The following is a 20,455-nucleotide window of genomic DNA, read 5'->3' as shown; positions in this document are numbered from 1 at the left end:
TATGTAAATAGTGTATATAAAGGACACAAGTCCTAATTTACCTCTAGTCTATCTAGATGTTAGACAGGTTGCCAGTGTATGACAAGTAGAGTTAGTAAACTAACACATTGAGTATGCTTCATGTTAAATTCATAAGAAAGACTGTTCTTAAAACCACTTAGGAAGTGAAATTGTTAGTCATCTCTCAGCATTACAGATGCATATATCTGACCCCTGTATTGATAAGAAACTAGAAGGGGAAGGGTTCTAGGCCAGAATGTTCTTGTTTGGAAGACACTTTCAAATTCTAGCCTTTAAAAAGAGGGGGTTTTGCTTCAGAGTGTAGCCTTTGTTCAGTAAGTTGCCGTTTATTCAATGCTACTGTATGTATAGTTTAAAACTTAGGTCCTTGTTGGAAACATCTAGTGTTTCTAGATGTTTAAAGGTACACAACACATGGTAAAAGTTAAGGACTAAAGTAATGCCTTTTAAGTATTTTTTGTTACTGTATAGGAATGGTCCCCATTTAGGAGAATGGAATTGTTGAACTTGATGTCTTGGAGAATACGTGGAAGATTCACTGGGTGGTGGGTGGGGGAATGAGAAAGTATGCATAGAGAAGCACTCTGTGCCCTTAGATTAGTTCCAATTGTCTAGCCATTGTTATATGTGCATTTTAGTTAGTATTGCTGGGTATTAAAGGATAAGTCCTAATGCCCAAAGTTTGTTAGAAGTAGCAAAATAATCCCTATATAAATATCCTTGTTAGTTTTTAGGAAGAACTGTCTTCTGGGAATGACCCTTGTTAATCCACCTCTTGGAGCTAGGGGTAGTCCTGAATTTAGTCACCGAAATGGTGCTGAGGGAGAAGAGAAAGGGTGAGGGGACAAGCATTTTGCTAGTAGCTCCATATCTGGAAGGCAGGTTTAGATTATAACCATAGATCTATATGCATTTTTGGTAAAGTACTTGTGTTTATTGTGCACAAAGTTCATACTTTATTTCACAACATCTAAGCTTTCTAGATGTCCCGAGGGTAACAGTGAATTAAAAAAAGTAGAGCTAGTGAATTAGACAATTTGTAAATAACTTTTAGTTATAATTGATAGAAAAGATGCATCTGGGACATGGAATTGCTTTGTCTCTGGGCTTTGTGTATCAGGACTTGCTCATTAGGCTGGCAGCAAAGGGGCACAGGGGTGCACACAGGGAAAGACAGGAGCAAGTGCTCAAGGATTGACATTTCCATGTGAGCCACTGGTGTGTGCATCTTCTGGCTATACTATAGGAATACTTTAATTCACTGGGAACATGCATTCTTGGTAATACTTTAGTAGATATCTGGTAATGAAACAAGCTTGGTGTATCCTGTTGCTTTGTCTCATTTTAAATTGAGCATTAAGGGAATGCATTATTTTAGTTGTAACTCTGCCAATATGTCTATCCTAGAGGCCTGTTGCCATTTCTGTCTTCAATGAAATTTTTGTCCCCAAGAAAGGATAACAGATTGAGTTGGTATAGTGTATTCTTGGTTATCAAAAATACTCATGTAGCTTTGGGATTTTGAATTGGTGAACATTCATGATGTGTGGAAAAGCATGATACACACTACAATATCAATCACAAAGTGGGATATCGTGCATGTATATGCACGACCTGGAGGGACATGTCCAACTAAGCTGCTTGTGACTGAATGACTTTGTTCTTTGCATGTGTTTTTATTTTTCCTGTAATGCACACATTAACATTTTAAAAATAAATGCTATTTTAAAAACAAAATAATGTTAAAATAAACCAAATTCTAACATTATTAATATGCCATACAGAATTTTTAAAATGTATTCTAAGTTCAAAGTTTTTGTCCTCTCCCCAGAGAAATAAATAAAAAGAAAAAAAGGAGCTCTTGCATAAACAAACAAAACTCAACCCACCATCCAAAACATTCATAAAGGGAAGACTTTTTTTCTTTTTGAATACTTCAATTGGTGCAATATCAGGGTAAGGTTTCTCTCCTAAGAACTTCTACTCTCTTTCTTTAGCTTCTATTCTCCAGTCATTTCTGTGTTTTTATCATAAAAGGCTATGGGCAGATTTTCTTAAGAAGTCAGGTTGAGTCAGAAGTAGCATTAGGTTGCACTATAGTTGACTGCAGTAAGAAGTTCAAATGAACACATTATTCTTCCAAAAAGATCAGAATAAGTAAAAGTGCATGAAGAAAAATGTTCAGCCCTCACTGCCTTGCACTAAGAAAAATTTTTAGAAACTGGGAATCAATGTTGGGAGTCAAGAAATAGGCATTGGCCTCACTTCTTTGAGCTCCTTTAATTCACCCATTCAGGCTGGTTTTCCATGAAGGGCAGCACCCCATGTAGTAGGCAATGCAAAGAGACAGCAAAGCAATGGCAAAGATCAGGAGCAGGACCATCCAGAAGTCCAGATCCTCTACAAATTCCTGCCAAGTGGTTCAAAAGCTGGACAGGACCCCTTCAGCTGGCTGTAGGGTGGGTATGAGGAGAGAATGACTTTCTGTGGTACTTTCACTCTCAGCCATCTGTATGGTCTCCAGTTTCAAGTGGGTTCCTCTGTCAATTCCTTTTACCTCCTGTTCTTCCAAATATTCCAGCAATTGGATAATATCTTTTATTCACTCCCCTGCACATTGCCAGAACTAAAGGAGTCACACCTTAATGATTGCAAATATCAATTTTGAGTCCATTTGAAGCTAAGGATTGAATGGAATCCACATGGCCACAGAGGTGAAGAGCTGTGTTTCCTTGATAATCTGTAGTCAGCAGATCAGCACCAAATTTATGCAACAGCTGGCAGATGGCTACATTCCCTTGGGTTGCTGCAAGGTGAAGGCCTGTCCTGCCTCTACTGTCCTGGACATTTCAGTTAAAGCCACTTTCCAGGACCAACTTAGAATAGGTAATTTCTCCATCAATACAGGCTCCTGGCAAGAGCACATTAGTTTGAGAAGAATCATTTACAAAAACCTAGGAGCTTGTTCTAATGTGGATGCAATATGGGTCAACTGTAAGATTAGACCTTTCCTCCAGTGTTCACCAAGTAGTTTCTCTGAATTCTTAAGCAGGCGCAAAAAAATATTCAGTAATATGCCAGCAAGAATTTGTGAGAGAAGCAGCAGTGATAGCAGCACCTCTCTGCAGGTTTCAGATAGAGTATGGCCCAGCCACTTGTATATTGTGTATATACAAGAATGTATGTAAAGTTTACTAAAAATAAATCTAATTATGTAAAATAATGCATGTAGTAATTATTTATATTTTATCATTTGTGTGCTATAGAACATGAAGTACATAAAAATTTATTAGTGTAATCAGTTAATAAATAACAAAAAGCATGAATATTAAAAATCAGTCCTTTTTGTTGATTTCTATGGTTTGACTTCATTCAGAACTGTGATAGGCTTTTGTTGCCCCTCAAACCAGTTGTTTGCTGTATCTTCTCTAAATGTGTGTATACATTTCTCCCACTGTTAATGCCCGTATTTCTTTTTAAGCAATAATTTTTTAAACCCATGATGAATCATTGGCACTGTCATCCAAAATTTACCTGTTATCTTCAGCTCTTTGTGGAGACAAAAACTAGTTTGCATAAAGTTGTCAAGAAAGTCATAGCTGTTTGTTTCACACTTCCCTTTTGCTCATCGGAGAATAAAGGGATTGATAGTGTTTTCTTATTACACAATGACCTACTGTGGTTTAGGAATGACTGTGTTGATTAAAGTAACACATTTTTCTTTACTCTATTACATGACTCTCTTTTGTGCTCATCTGAGGTTCTGCAAAATCTAAGATGGTTTTGGAAGTTCTCACGAGTCAATTTTTTCAGTGCATTTTTATGAGGTTTCTTTTTTATTTTTTATTTGTTCCTAGTAATATATGACATTCAAATCCCTTTATATAAAATTTTACAAGCATGGGATATATGTTATTCTAATTAGGACCAATTCTTGTGGGTGGTCATGCTGGTGAAATTCACTTATGGATTATCATACGTGTACATAAAAAAATTATGTTAGATTTATTCTAGTGTCTTTTCCTACCCTCCCTATGCCATGATTTCTTTATTCATTCATTTGTTGATGTGCTTCTAGGTTTGTTCCATACCTTAGCTACTGTGAATTGTGCTGTTTTAAACATTAATGTGGCTGTGTCATTGTACTATTCACATTTTAAATATTTTGGAAATGTTGAATGTCATAACTGGGTCAAACGGTGGTTCCATTCCTAGTTTGTTTTTACCACATATTAAACAGAGAGATGCTTAACCACTGAATCGCATCTCCAGCCCTTTTAATGTTTTATTTGGGGACATTGAAGTCAGAATTAAGGACAGGTAGTTAGTGTAGAAATAGGAAATCGGGTCAATTCGAGGAAATGAAGCCATGAAGCCATCTGCCTCTGGAAGTTGGAGACTGCACCTGGAAGAATGGAATGTCAAGGATCTCCGGAGCCCACTGATTACCAAATTTACCTGCCTTTATCAAGGACTGCAAGCATGGAGCTGCTAATTAATGCCCCCTGGGCCCTTGCCTGCCTGAATCACCTTGACCCTCCCCCTGCCCATAGCTTCTCACTTAATGCAAAACCAGGCCTAGTCATGAAGGCAGGAAGGAGAGAGAGATAAGGGGGGAGAGAACTGGAGAACAAAAGAGACTTTAACCTATAAAAGATGTAGGGTGCACTCACTTCCTGGGACTTTTAGAACATCAGCCATGACCCCCTTCTCCCTGCCAGGAGAAGTCTGTATTATTCCCTTTAAATAAACCTGTTTAATATGCTTGCCTTGGCCTGCTTCTCTAGTGTTCAATCTTCAACATTAGAAGGAGCAGAACTCATCTCCGGTAAACGGCGGTATCAGATTTGGAGGTTCCACCAAGATTTACGCCAAGGTAAGTAAGCTTCTCTCTCCATGCACCCCACATCTGTTTGAGGTGCATCTTTCTTTCTGTCTCTTTATTTTTGGAGGGCAAAAAATGGGCACCTGTCGGCTACTTAAATGCAGTTAGTGCAGCCACCATTCTTAAGACTCGGGTGAGAGGTTTCCCGGCCCAGGCAAGTTCCAATCACCTGCTCTGTAGGCATGTTGGACTGTGCCGAAGCCATTTCCTACTTTTCTGTCCAGGTCTGGAGCACAATTGCCGCAAGTACACAGTGTCCCTAGTCCTGATCTGCCCAGGATACGTGGAGGTGGAGGAAGGGTTGGAGCAACTGCGGGGTTCTCGGCCTGGGCTACTCTCGGGTGGACCCCAAAGGTTCCTTCTCTGGACTCCCCCTCCCGACAGCCCTGAGGGGTATCCAGGGTGATCGGTAGACAATGGCACTGAGGGAAAGCACCAATCACCTTTGCCTCTGTATGGGCTGCACAACATTCCCGCACATCCATTCCCTCCTGGATGCTCCCCTTCCCTTGCCGGTCAGACATTAGGAATTCAAGCTGTAGGATTAAGGCCTGGGATGATTAGTATGAAAATGCCCAGGTTTCCTTTGTTTGCACAGTTAGCCTTCACTAGTCTAGACACTAGAGTCTCTCCATTACTGTTCCCGTGCTTAAATGTGCTCACGGTGTTCTCTTTAAACTGCAAGAGGGAAGCATTTAAAAACCCCTCCTGTGAGACCCTCCAAGCAAAGGGTGTTATACGCCTAACAACCAATAGATGTTCCCCTAAACTCCGGAGATTCCTTTAGTCTACAGGGCAAGAAGATAGGCAAAAGGCACACTTTTTACTTTTGTCATCATTTTTCATAATTAGGAGTTTATAGTGGCAGGAGGAAAGCAGTAATGCCCTTAAGTCTGAATCCTCCCAGGGTCTCTAGCACAGGGCAAACTAGGACCCTAGTACTTTGCTGAAGAAGGCCAGAAATAACTTTGGCAAAGCCAGGTAGTGAGAGACGGGTTTTTCTGGACCGTAAGGAAGCTCAGTTAGGGAGACGTCCCTAATACTTCTAACTCAGAAGGGAGCTTCTCTCTCAACAGTATTGCCAGTTTCACCACTAGCCTGCATACTGCTAAATTGCAAATGATCAAGAAAAGTGCCTTTCATATGTTACCATGCTTGACAGCAATAATTTCTACCATGAGAGGAGAAAGCCTTAAGGAATCACCTACTAAGGGAGGAAAATCGAGGGAACCCTCCCAACTTAAGAAAGACAAAAATAAATTTAAGGAGGCTTTTGGAGGATCCTAATAAATATTGAGATGTTTCAAAACTTATGCCAGGTATTTGACTTCACCTGGAAAATTATGCTATTAACCATCTAGAGAACAAGCAGTTCACAGAAACCATCCTAACTGGGATTCGAATAATGAGTAGAATGCCTAAAAAACTATTATGCAGCCTTCAGGAAAGTCCTGCTATTTTCATGGAGAGACTTAGGAAAGCAATAAGAAAGCACACCACTCTGAATCCTGAATCCATAAAGGGCCACCTACTTTTAAAGTATAAATTTATCATTTAGTCAGCCCCAAATATTTAGATGAAATTACAAAATTGGCATGTGGCCCTGATCAATCCTCAGATGATCTTCTCTAGCTTGCATCTTCCGTTTTTAATAGACATCAAAAAGAAAGAAAAGGGAACATATAGGCAAGAAAAGGGGCTTATTAAAGATCATTCAAACTGATAGAAACTTTTAAGGCCTTGCAATAGTCCATGCAATTTGCCCATTTTAGGAGTTAAAAAGTAAACTGCCTAGTCCAAAACCTTAGAATAATGAAGCAGTAATTTCCCCCATCCTGTAGTTCTTAATCCAAACACTTTTATCTTGGATTCCAACTGCTGCTTGGTTTACTAAGTTAGATTTAAAAGATGGCTTTTCCTGTTTATGTTAGACTCTGAATAGCAATTTCTGTTTGCCTTTGAGGAACCAGATACTGTATCTCAACTAACCTAGACAGTATTGCCTCAGGATTTAGATGTTCCTCACCTGTTCTGGACAAACCTTAGCTAAGGACTTAACAAAATTCAGAGATAAAACATTCTGTTATTGTTCTCCAGTAAGTAAAGTACATCCTTTATGTGCCTCCACCCAGGAGGAATATCAAAAGGCCATTGCAGAACTCCTAAATTTCTTAGTTAATAGGAATTATAAGATCTCAAAAAATAAAGCTTAATTATGTCATCAACAGGTTCAATACTTCAGAAAATAGCAACTATAGGACAATATTCTGTCCCAGGAATATCAAGAAGGGGACTTACTTCAAGCTCCTGTCCTCAGCTTACCTATGAAGCAAGATTTAACCTGTTTGTCACAAAGGGGAAAATAAATCCTGGATAGGCAGCCATAGGCAACTCAATAACCAATGGCATATCTCAGTGAGAAACTTAGCAAAGTAGCTTCATTCTCAAAAGTAATGGAAAATAAGGTCTCATAATTTGACATCCAACTGGTCCTGATGAGATGACTAAAATGCCTTAGGCACAAGGTTTTATTAAAACCTGTTAGACCCTTCCATATCTCAGTCAAGGCTTACATTGAAATGTAAATAAAATAAGCCTAAAGGCTCAGTAGGAGACCGGTCTCAAACCCAAGGAAAAAAAAAGGTAAAAAAGAGCCTTACCTAAACTCCAGCAAAAGTAAATTTTATGGTGCTTTACTAAAGTAATTAACGGCCATATCATTTTTCCAGGACTCTTTTTTTTTTTTATTCTATATATTTTTTTGAGCTCATGATTTTTTTTATCAATTCTATTTTTATTCAACTAGAGTTTTTGGACATCTGTTACATTGCAATGGAGATTCACTTATAATGTTACAAGGCCTTTGATTTTGTGTTATTTGTATGTCGTGCTGTCTGATGTCATGTTTTGTCTGTATCAAAACTGAGTGCTCCTAAAATTTAAAATTTAAAAATGGATCCAGATACTTTTAATTCACGTGATTTAAAGATTCAAATAAAATTGGGTAAACTAATGAAAGTAAAATGTCTTTGAAAATAACTCACAAGTCTCTAGGTGGCCAAGCTAATAAAATATTGATGTTAATAAAACGTCTAATATCAATTGTTTCTAGGACTTTTCTTCAACAGGAAAAAGACAACAAATACTGTTCAGGACACTTGTCTGATATCTTGGTTTTTACAGAATAAGTGAATTAGAGTTAACATGTATGGGATTACTCAAATGTGTTTGTAGAGACATCTGATTGATTTACAAATTTAAAATGCTAATTGTTAAATAACATCAAGTACTTTTAACTCCTTAAATTACATGGGGTAACATACTTAAACATTATTGGTGTTTTCATAGGTTAGGTTGGTAAATAAAAGGGTTTAAACTTGCTTTGTGTCATCACTAAACTAAAAACAAGGTTACTAAGAGTTATGTCCTAACAAGTGCAATTCTATATACAAAGGGTCCCAAAAGTTTCAACTGTGTTTCAATTAGAGTACTATAAACAACAAAATATTTAATCCTATTAAAATACAGCAATTTATCTAAATTCAGAAATTTCATAAGAGTTGTTTCAGAATGTAAACAAAAAGGGGTCAACAAATAGGAAAGAGGAAATAAAAGGTTCTGGGTATGGAAATATATTTAGTAAAAGGAAAAGGAAATGTTTCTGGGTAAGAAAGTGCTTGTGTGATGAAATACATGAGGGTCTAAGTAAGTGCTAAGAAAGTCTGTGTAAGTAAAGGGCAAGTTTCAACAAGTTTGCATGTAACTAAGTTGGTTGTATGTATGTGAGACAGCTAAAGCTATTTAAGATTTTTCCTAAGGTGAAATACTAATGTTCTGATATAAACCAAAGTTTAATCTATATGGTAAAATGACATGGTAAAATGACAAGGATTTAAAACACTAATTTACTCTTAACTTTGTGTCTATTAAGTTTTATTCTTTAGAACAATTAGTCTTAAAAATTGGTTTATACAATTATGGTTAAACAACTGTTAGAGTATTGTACTATGTTACAGAGTCTACATTTTTCTTTAAAAACTAAATTTGGTAAGATAAAAGTGTCAATGTAATTGTGAAATGGTCACTAGTTATATATTAAATGTGTTCATATTTTCCAGGTATACAAGTTTTTAAAGCAGGGAATTTATCAAGCTGCTATTCTCCAGATTAAACTTGCCTGTAATGGTAATCTTAAACTTATAAAGAGTAAATTTTAATTGGGAATTTATTTCTATCATTTAATGTTCTATTATAAGACCTGCTATCAATAGGATATATTTAAAATTTGTTACTTTTTACACTGAGATAAAGAATTTCAAATATAAATGTATTTATAAAAGTTAGAGCCTGACTTGTTTAAAGGTTAATTTTGTGAAACATGAAAATATTTTGCCACTTTATCACACAAAAGGAAAGTTAAAAGCTCTCTCAGCCTTTCTTTGATTCATGTTTTAGATACAATGTTAAATTCTGTTAATTATAAAGTTTATATAGACTCAGGAAACAGTATATGTAAACTACTTAATGATATTTAAAGATAGCTATTATACAAGCTGAATATATTTTTACTCTTGCTAATTTAATTTTGTAAAACTGTTACCTGTTAATGTTTTGCAGAAGTAGCTGCTTCAAGAACACACAACCTAGGTAACTTGTGATAATAAGCCATCACCTATAGAACAGATAGTGGTAACTTCCAGTACTAATGCAGACTCCAGTTAGATAAATGGGTACATAACTGTAAATTTATGGACATTGAAGTTAAAGCCCAGTACTCTTACTTTATGACTGGTGAGACTGGCTTGCTGGATGATCAAGATCAAACTTAGAAATTGGAATTAAATACAGAAGGCAAGATAGACCAGTATTTGGAACTTTTGCCCTCAGTCAGCCTGAACCCACAAACAAGAGAACTTCTCTAAGGAGCTTTGCAACTCTGGGTCACACAACCTCCTGATCAAGGAGACCGTTGAGACTAGAGGATGAAAAATCACTCAGTGCATCTGCTGCAGAGGAGGGTCATGGAAAAAGGGAGACATCCCTTAATGCTTCCAAAGGAAGTCACCTCATCAAGGAGACCCTGCCTAACCAATGGCACTGGTGGAGCTAAGAAGCTGCTCTTAAGTTCTCTATGAGTGGCCCCTGTGGGAACTCAGCTGACTCTTTAACAAGACATGAACCAGGTCAATTTGACCAGCTTGATCTTAGACACCCAGCAAAACAGTTAAAACCAAAGTATAATCATTCTTGGGCATTTAAAAGAAATAATAGTTAAATGTAACTTAAGATGTACACTTGTATTAGCCCACTAGAATAAAGACTGGAAGTTACAAATGAAAGAAAGATTCTTCGGCAAATGTGCCTGATAACTATCAAAAGAAACTGCCAGAGTCAGAAGTTTTTAGTCAGTTTAAGGCCTGCAGACCTTCCTAAGCTACACAGGTAGACTTAACCTATGTTTGCTCATATGATTATCTAGCCCTAAGTAACAGAAGTATAGAGCTCTCTACTAAACACGGGTTATACCAATAAAGGGATATTTTACAAAAATCAGATGACATTAAGTAGCTTAACTATATTTTCTGGGGACATCTATGACATTAATAGTTAAATGTTGTGTTTACATTCCTGATAACCTGGACAATGTTAAAGTCCCCAAATAAAGGCCTTGTCCTCTCCAGCCTTTGCTAGGCCTAATTATGGGAACAATTTCTCAGTTCTTCCACCTCCTGGTGAGAGATTGACTTCTGTCATTTTCATGATACTCAGTGGCATGTTTCGGATGCTGCAACATTTACTTTATACTAATCTCATTTCAGTACTCAAGTCTTTTTGTTCTTCTATCATAGAAGCACCCACCCCCAGATGACTTTACAATCTGCTCTTCCCCAACAAGACTTCTACCTTGGACTCCTCGATTGACCCAATTTTTAAAAAAAGGAACTCCAAACTGCTTGCCCCTCACTGCCCCCTTTCAGCTTCGAAGCAGCCAGAAAGATCGACGCCCCTTTTCTTTTCCTTACAGCAGTTAGGAGTTCCTAAAGCTAAAGGGGGGAATGAAGCCAGAATTAAGGACAGGTAGTTAGTGTAGAAATAGGGAATCAGGTCAATTTGAGGAAATGAAGCCATGAAGCCATCTGCCTCTGGAAGTTGGAGACTGCACCTGGAAGAATGGAATGTCAAGGATCTCCGGAGCCCACTGATTACCAAATTTACCTGCCTTTATCAAGGACTGCAAGCATGGAGCTGCTAATTAATGCCCCCTGGGCCCTTGCCTGCCTGAATCACCTTGACCCTCCCCCTGCCCATAGCTTCTCACTTAATGCAAAACCAGGCCTAGTCACGTAGGCAGGAAGGAGAGAGAGATAAGGGGGGAGAGAACTGGAGAACAAAAGAGACTTTAACCTATAAAAGATGTAGGGTGCACTCACTTCTTGGGACTTTTAGAACATCAGCCATGACCCCCTTCTCCCTGCCAGGAGAAGTCTGTATTATTCCCTTTAAATAAACCTGCTTAATATGCTTGACTTGGCCTGCTTCTCTAGTGTTCAATCTTCAACATTAGAAGGAGCAGAACTCGTCACCATTAAACGGCTGTATCAACATGATCTCACTGAGTTGCTAAGGACCTCACTATGTTGCTGAGACTGTTTTGAACTCATATACCTCCTGCCTCAGCCTCCAATGCTCATTCCTAATTTTTGAGGAATCTCCATACTGCTTGCTCCAATTTTCAGTCCTGCAATGTATGCACATCCCCTTTTCCCCTCATCTGTGCCAACATTTGTTGTTACATATATTCTTGGTAATTCCCATTTTGACTGGAGTGTGGAGGAATCTCAGTATAGTTTTATTTGTATTTCTCTAATTGCTAGAGATATTGGCCAATTTTTTTATATATCAGATGAACCTTCCTATTTCTTCTTTTGAGAAGAACATGTTAAGATTTCTTCCCCATTTATTGATTAGGTTTTTTGGGTTTTTTAATCTATGGATTAATTACAATCTTGGATTTGCTTTGCTGTTCCCTTTCTGTTGTCCTCACATTGAAAATAACCTCTTTTTTTTGCAAAGTATATTCACAAGAATGTAGCAAATCAAATAATTTATTTCTTTGATTTCTTTCAGTGATGTATTCTCATCAAACCCAAGAATTTTCATCAGAGTTGGAAATAAAATTTTCATTTCACCAGGTGAAAAACAGAAGGTATGGAAACTGTGGCATTGAAAATGTATGCTTAAAAAAAGAATGGAAATGTGTGGAGAAGAATAATGTTCAGGACAATTGTCATGATGAATATAATTATTATGAGATAGTTACACAATAAAAATTTTTATCATGAATCAATATCAAGAACAAATGAAGTCTCAGAAAACAACTCAATTTTGCTAGTCAGTTTTGAGGAAGGTTTTGAGTGTCTTGAAAATTTATCTACACTGAATTTTTGATAACATAAACTTGTGAAATGAAATTTGGAAAATATGAAATAAAATCCTTTGCATGTTTCAGTTCTTAACAATAAACATTTGAAATGTAGAATTTGTTTAAATTTTTACTCAAATGTTTTTGAAGACAATAGATTTAGTAATATAATATAAATTACTAAGTATGATCATTTTTTAACATAATGAAGCATCTGTTGTTCTACATTCAACAAACATTCCTTCCTTTTGTCCAAATGTAACATTTTAATAAATGTAGGAAGATCTGTATTTATACATTATTTCTTAATTAAGAATCAGGTGTAGCTATTTGGTGAGAATTCTACATTTCTCATAAAACTTTGAAGACCTTTTAGCCAGGTCAGTACCCTAAATAAATATGAGTACATTGTTTTTGGTAAAAAATGTAAGAAGTGAAACTCACAAATATTTAATATTTTTTAAATCTTAGAAAATGTTGTGGTCATTTTACAAAGAAGTTTTATAAAGGCAACGAATGTAAACAAGTATTTCATCAGTGCTCAAAATTTATCATTCCCAGCATCCATATTCAAGGAAAGGATTGCAGATATCAACAATGTGGAAGAACTTTAAATAAAATCACAAGAATTATTCAGTGCAAGAAAATTCAGGTGGGAAGAATGCCATACAGATTTAAGAAATGTGTTAAGGCATTTAAGGATTTCTCAACCCTTTTTCACAGTAGTGATAAACCCTACAGATGTGAAGATTGTGGTAAAGATATTAATCAAAGGTCAGTCCGTACTGAACACAAGAAGAATCATGCTGGAGAGAAGCCCTATACTTGTAAAGAATGTGGAGAAGCACATATTTACATCTCAAAACTTACTGAGCATCAGAGGATTTACAGTAATGAGAGACCATACAAATGTGTGGAATGTGAAAAAGATTTTAAATACTCCTCAAGCCTTACTCAACATCAGAGGATTCATACAGGAAAGAAACCCTACAAATGTACAGAATGTTGGAAACCATTTACTAAATGTTCAAACTTCACTAAACACCAGAGTGTTCACAGTAATAAGAGACCATATGAATGTAAGGAATGTGGTAAAGGCTTTAAGTGTAGTAGAGTCCTTATTGAACACCAGAAGGGTCATAGTGACAAGAGACCATATGAATGTAAGGAATGTGGCAAAGACTTTAAGTATAGTAGAGTCCTTATTCAACACCAGAAGATTCATAGGAATGAAAGACCATATGAATGTAAGGAATGTGGAAAAGGCTTTAAGTGTAATGCAGCCCTTAGTCAACACCAGAGGATTCATAGGAATGAGAGACCATATGAATGTAAGAAATGTAGCAAAGGCTTTAAGTATAGTACAGTCCTTATTAGACACCAGAGGATTCATAGAGATGAGAGACCATACAAATGTAAGAATGAAACAAACCTTTTAACTTCATCCCTGTTCTTACTCAACACCAGACTATTCATACTGGAGTGAAACCATATAAATGCAAATAATGTGGAAAGGCTTTTATTCATAGCTCACATCTTATTCAACACCAGAGGATTCTTAATGATGAATGTAAAGAGTGCTGCAAAGGCTTTAAGCATTGCCCAACCCTTATTAAACATCACAAGGTTTATAGTGATGAGAGATTATACAAATGTATGAACTGTGGCAAAGGTTTTCAACTCAAACCTTTATCACTGCCAGAGAATTCATATTGGAGAAAAGTCATATGAATGTAAAGAAGGAAGCAAAGGACTTAATAGGAGTTCATTTTTGTTTTTTAACTTCACTTGGTTTCCCCTTTCATTGACTTTTCTCTAGGGTAGTTTCTCCATTTGCTAACTTTCATTGTTTTTCATTTCCTCAGTGTGGAATATTTTTCTTAGAATGTTCTGTAGCCCATGCTTTCAATTTGTAAATTCTTTTAACTTTTGTGTATCATGGAAGGATTTTATTTCATCATCAAATCTGAATGTTAGTTTTGCTGCATATAAGATTTTGGTTGGCCCCATGTTATTTTAGAGTTCGAAATATGTTGCTCCAGAACCTCCAAGTCTTTAGTGTCTGTACTGAGAAATCTGCTGATGTTCATATTTGGTTCCCCATATATGTAATCTGATGGTGTTCTCTCACAGACTTTAAAATTCTCTCTTTATTTTGTATGTTAGACATTTTCTTTATAATGTGCCTTAGTATGGGTCTGTTGTAATTTTATACATTTGGTGTCCTGTAAGCCTCTTCTATTTGATTCTCCATTTAATTCTTCAGGTTTGGAAAATTTTCTGATGTTATTTCATTGAGCAGATTTTTCATTCATTTGGTTTGTAACTCTGTGTCTTTCTCAATCCAAGTAATTCTTATATTTGGTCTTTTCATGTTATCTCATAATACTTCGAGGTTCTGTTCATGTTTTCTTTCAATCTTCTCTTTGTAATGAAGTTTATTTTCAAGATGAAGTATTTTGCCTTCATTGTCTTAGGTTCTATCTTCTAAGTGATCTAGTCTATTGGTGATGCTTTCCATTGAGATTTTAATTTGGTTTATTGTTTCCTTTATTTCAAGGATACAGTTTATTTTTATTTTAGAATCTCCTTCTCTGTATTAAAATAATCTTTTGTTTCCTGCATTTATCTTTTAACTGTTTATTAAAGTGATGGTTCATTGCTTAAATTTGCTTTCTTATATCCTAATTTATTTCACAGATCATTTTAAATTTTTACATTCTGAAATCCACTTCTAACATTTCTTCTACTGTGCTTTGAATGTATTCTATTAATATAGCATCTTGATTTGTTTGGGGTGTATTGTTCCCTTGTTTTCTCATGTTGTTCATGTGTCTTTTCCTCTTGCAGTGCAGACCTGAATTATTATAATTTCCACCCTAGAGATTTAAAGTGTACCTGCAAGTTTCCAATATGTGACCTTTAAGGGAGAGATCAATATTGACATTACTCAATGCAAATAGTAGTAATCTTAAACAAAATATCCCTTCTTAAGATGCTAACAGTTTTGTTACAATAATCAAAGATTATGTGTTCAAATATCATCTACAACATAAATATTAGGTTTGCAATAATGTGTATAATTTCTGTTGTGACTAGAGAACAGGAGAGGGGTGTAGGATATGATAATGAGTTAGGGGTGAGATTATAGAGGTGTTTGATCATAGAAAGTGAGAAAGAGGAATCAAAAGAAGTTGGTTGTTAGCAGGAGAAAAGAGAAAGAGACTCCAAGGAACAGATAAATAAAAGGAAAGTAGAGTGAGTAAAACAAGGAAACAGAAAAATATGAAAAAAACAAATAAAAGAATGTACAACCAAATTATAATACATTACTCAAATCCCAGTCCCAATGCATGAAAACTACTTGATTTCATAAATGTTGGGGGTGTGAGAGCAGAAAATGAAAAAAGAATTAGGGGTAAAAAAGGAGCCTTGAGGGAAGATTGAATGGTTATTTCCATTGGGAATCAATATCTTCTCTTCCTTTTAGTACAAGTGTGAATATGAACAGTCTATGATGGTAAACTGGTTGACTTATCTATAGAATAGGGACAATCATATTATGTATATCCTAGAGGCATTATATATGACAGAAGATGAAGTATACATACCAAATATATATACATTATCATTTTAAATGGAGAGAAATTGAAAGCATTCCCTAAAAACACTGGAACAAGACAGGGATGCCCCCTTTCACCACTTGTACTCAACATCATCCTAGAAACTCCAAAGAAATTAAAGAGATATTAATAGGAAGAGAAAAATTCAAACTATTACCATTTGCCGATGACATAGTTCTATAGCTAGAGGGTCCAAAAATTTCCCTCAGAAAACTTCTAGAACTCATAAATGAATTCAGAAAAGTAGGATATAAAATCAAAACTTATAAATCTAATTCATTTCTATTCATAAGTGATGAATCTTCAGAAAGAGAAATTAGAAAAACTATACCATTTTCCATAGCTTCAAAAATATAAAATGAATTGCATTGGAATCAATCTAACAAAAGAGATTAAAGACCTCTACAATGAGAACTATAGAACACTAAAAAAAAAAATTAAAGCAATCCTTTGAAGATGGTAAGAACTATCATGTTCTTGGACAGACAAAAAATATATTGTCCAAATATCCATACTACCAAAACTACTATAGAGATTCAATGTGATTTCAGTTAAAATGCCAAGAGTAAAAAAAGTAAATGCATTGGGTACCAAAACAGGCAGGTAGACCAATGGTACAGAATAGAGAAAACAAAGCCAAATCCACATAAATACAGTTATCTCATACTAGACAAAAGTACCAAAACATACATTGGAAAAAAGGTATCCTCTTCAACAAATGGTGCTGGGAAAATTAAATCAAGTTTTTATTATTTTATGCAGCAAAATAAAATTAAACTACTCTCACCCTGCATGAAACTCAAGGTGCATGAAGGACTTAGGAATTATACCAGAGATGCTGCATCAAACAGAAAAAAAGGAGGCTCAAATATTCATCACGTTAGCTTAGGACAAGTATTCCTTAACAATGCTCCCAAATTGTAACAAACACAAACCAAAATCAATGTGATCGATTCAAACTAAAAACCTCTTGTCAGCAAAGGAAAAAAAGGTGCAAAGACAAAGCCTACACAGTGAGAGAAAATATTCACCACACACATTTCAATTAGATAACTTATTTCCAGAATCTATAAAGAACTCAAAAATCTTAACACCAAAATGATAAATAGCCCAATCAATAAATGGGTAAGGAACTAAGCAAAAACTTCCCAGAAGTTAGACAAGTGATCAATGAACCTGAAAAAAAAAATGTTCAACTTCTCCAGTAATTAGGGAAATGCAAACCAAAACTACCCTAAGATCTCTCCAATTACATTGGCCATTATCAAGAATACAAGCAAACATAAGTGTTGGTGAGGAGGTGGGGAAAAGTACACTCATACATTTCTGGTGGAATTGCAAATTGGTGCCAACCACTCTGGAAAGCAGTATGGAGATTTATCAGAACACTATGAATGAAAGCACAGTTTTACTTTCCTGTCAAACTTCTTGACCTATACCCAAAGGACTTAAAATCAGTACACTACAATGATGCAGCCACATCAGTGTTTATAGCAGCTCAATTTCCAATAGCTAAGTTATGGAACCAAACTAGATGAATTGATAAACAAACTGTGGTATATATACAAAATGGAATATCATTCAGCCAAAAAGAAGACTAAAATTACGGCATTTATGGGTAATTGGATGGAATTGGAGAATATCATCCTAAGTGAAGAAAGTCAATTCCCCAAAGCAAAGGCCAACTGTTATCTCTGATATGTGACTGCTGATGCATAATGGGGGAGGACAAGGGAAGAATGGAGGAACTTTGGATTGGGTAGGGGGAAATGAGGAGAGAGGAGGGGCAGTGGAAAGGAAAGATATTGGAATGAGACAAACATTATTACCCTATGTACATGTATGATTACATGAATGTTGTGACTCTTCATCATGCACAAGAAGAGAAATGAATAGTTGTACTCCACTTGTGTACAATGAATCAAAATTTAATCTTCTGTCATATATAACTAAATAGAGCATACAATAAAAATACTCTAAAGTGGACAAAAACTATTTCAGAGAAGAGTGTGGTGGTACATGCCTCTAATCCCAGTGACTTGGGAGCCTGAGGCAGGAGGATTGTAAGTCTATGCCTGTCTCAGCAACTTAGAGAGACCTTAAGCAACTTAGTCAAACTCTGTCCCTAAATGCAATATAAAAACTGGCTGGAAGATGTTAAGCACCCCTGGGTTAAATTTCTGATACACACACACACACACACACACACACACACACAGAGAGAAAATATCCATCTCAATTACACCATGTAACCAATAAAATAAAAATAATGTTCCAGATATCTGACAAAATTTATGGTAATTCAGCAGGACACTTCAGGTAACCGAAGAATGTATTAAAAACAAGTAACTGTGTTTGATACTATAAACATTTGTTGATATTAACAGAAATTAGTATTTGGCTTTTGGGGTAATCCCACATATTTCTCTATTTTCCTAGCAATATAACCCTTCTCCCTGTGGTTTATCCATTTCTGAATTTTGGTGGTGACTGACACTATCAACTAGAGATAGGAATCAGGGCCTGTGAATCAGTTCTGGCCAGTTCAGCTCCTCTGGGTCTTCACCATAGGTGTATACAACCAGATCTACTAAAAGTTAATAGCAAAGATGTTCCATTTTTGAGGTAGAAATGAGAGATTCCTGGGGGGATGGCATCCATGGTTTCCACCTACTCTTGGCTAAGTTACAATCTACAGAAGCTGCATAAAATACTTCTATGAGTAGTCATGGTCCATAAAAATACCTTGGTGGATTTGTGTTAAATCATGAAAACTGATATGCAAATTCAAGCTTGACTTGAATGAGAGAAGTGGAGGAATAACCTAAAATGGGAGATTAACTGAGGATACACAGTTACTGAGGGAAGGTACAATCATCTGAATGCACAGAAATCTGGCTCACTCATGAAGGAGGCCTCTTTAACATGTCTCATGCCCAATTATAGAGATCCTATTAGTCATGAATTAATTTTTTACTTCCTAATTTCCTTTCCCCCTTCTGTCTTTTCTCCCACCCTGTTCACTCCCTACTTTTCATTTTGTAACTAGATTTTCCAGTTTAATCTCCATATTTTCTTCTCACAACCAAGGTATTTAAAACTAAAATCTTACTGTGAGCTACATAAATTGTTCATGAGTGCCATTACTCTGATCTGTTTTTATTAGATACATCTCACAAATATATCATCTAAATGTATTTACTATCAAAAAATATTAAATGATGTTCTTAGTATACTTTATGATAAGTCCTTCCCATTTGGGTACATGTGAGGCCATCAATTAATTAGTGTTGATGGGTACCCAATTAAAACCTCATAGTCATTATTTTGGAAAATGAGAGGTATAATCAAAAAGCTTTTTACCAGATGGTGCTTGTTTATGATAGTCTGAAAATGGAAATATTTCCTGTTTTCCAATGGGGAATTCCTTTCTGCCTACATCAAGACAGGTCTTGTCAAACATTAGATACAATAAGAAGATTACCACTCTACTGAGACACTTTATCATTATAAAGGGTAAGATAATTGGAGTAGCATTAGGGTAAGAAGGTCAAAGCAATTCTAGCCCCTGTCATAAAATAAAAACTAGCTTTAATCTGATTACCAATGGGTATGGAAAATATTTGAGATATTAGTAAGTAACATTCCAGGTGCATGAAATTGCTGCTACAAATCACTTTCACCCATGATTATTCACAATTAACTGCCATCATCTACAAGTTGCTGTCAAGCGGTCCCCAAACTGCAATATGTTCACTGACCGGGCCATAAACATCACAATTGCAGCTTTCCTACTGCTGTTGAGGACACAACAAGCCTAAATGGATTCTGACAGTTTATTTTACCATCATAAACAGCAAAGAGAAGCATGATGTCAGCTCTGCAGATACCTAGTTTCACAGGATGTCATCACCCAGTGGCCACAGGTGATGGTTTATTCTGCCACCTAGAAGCTGATTCTGCAGTGCAGCCAATTAGTGAATTTACATAAACTTTCATGAACTTACATAAAAGCAGAAAAGATGTTTATCACATATGTTTTTTCTTGTTGAAAAATATTCTTCATAATTTAGTTCTTAAATTTTTAATGCAAACTGTAATTGGTAATAGTTCATATTGTTTACATATTTGAAGTGATCTGTGCTTCCCTTTTCACATGATTCTGTTGCATATACATTCTATTGAATACTACCAAATATGCTCCTACAGTTTGGAGTTATTACTGAATTTATTTCTTGTAATTTCTCAATATACATCAGAGCCCTTTTGGCTGCCACGTGGGAGTGGTCTGGAGTTTGGGTGTTCTCTTTTCATCTTTGTTGTCTTTGGCTACAGGTATAAAGAAGTTGTTCATAGTTTGGATCTTCATCAGCCCCAAATGTTTATATGGTCAAGGCTTGGTTTCCAAAATGGAGTTATTGGGATGTGGGGGAGAATGTAAGTGGTGAGACCTAGGACTTGAGGATATGGCTCAGTGGTAGAGTGCTTGCCTAGAATGTTCAA

The 20,455-nt window shown here is 36.0% G+C and overlaps 1 pseudogene; it reads right to left on the bottom strand.

The window, feature by feature from the left end:
* Positions 1-2,300: 2,300 nt before the first annotated feature.
* Positions 2,301-20,455, bottom strand: part of LOC124975012 (ankyrin repeat domain-containing protein 46-like) — a 54,811-nt pseudogene continuing 36,656 nt past the window's right edge.

Source organism: Sciurus carolinensis, unplaced genomic scaffold (genome assembly GCF_902686445.1).
Source record: "Sciurus carolinensis unplaced genomic scaffold, mSciCar1.2, whole genome shotgun sequence".
In the NCBI taxonomy this organism is placed as follows: domain Eukaryota; kingdom Metazoa; phylum Chordata; class Mammalia; order Rodentia; family Sciuridae; genus Sciurus; species Sciurus carolinensis.
This window is presented reverse-complemented; position numbering and strand designations above follow the sequence as displayed.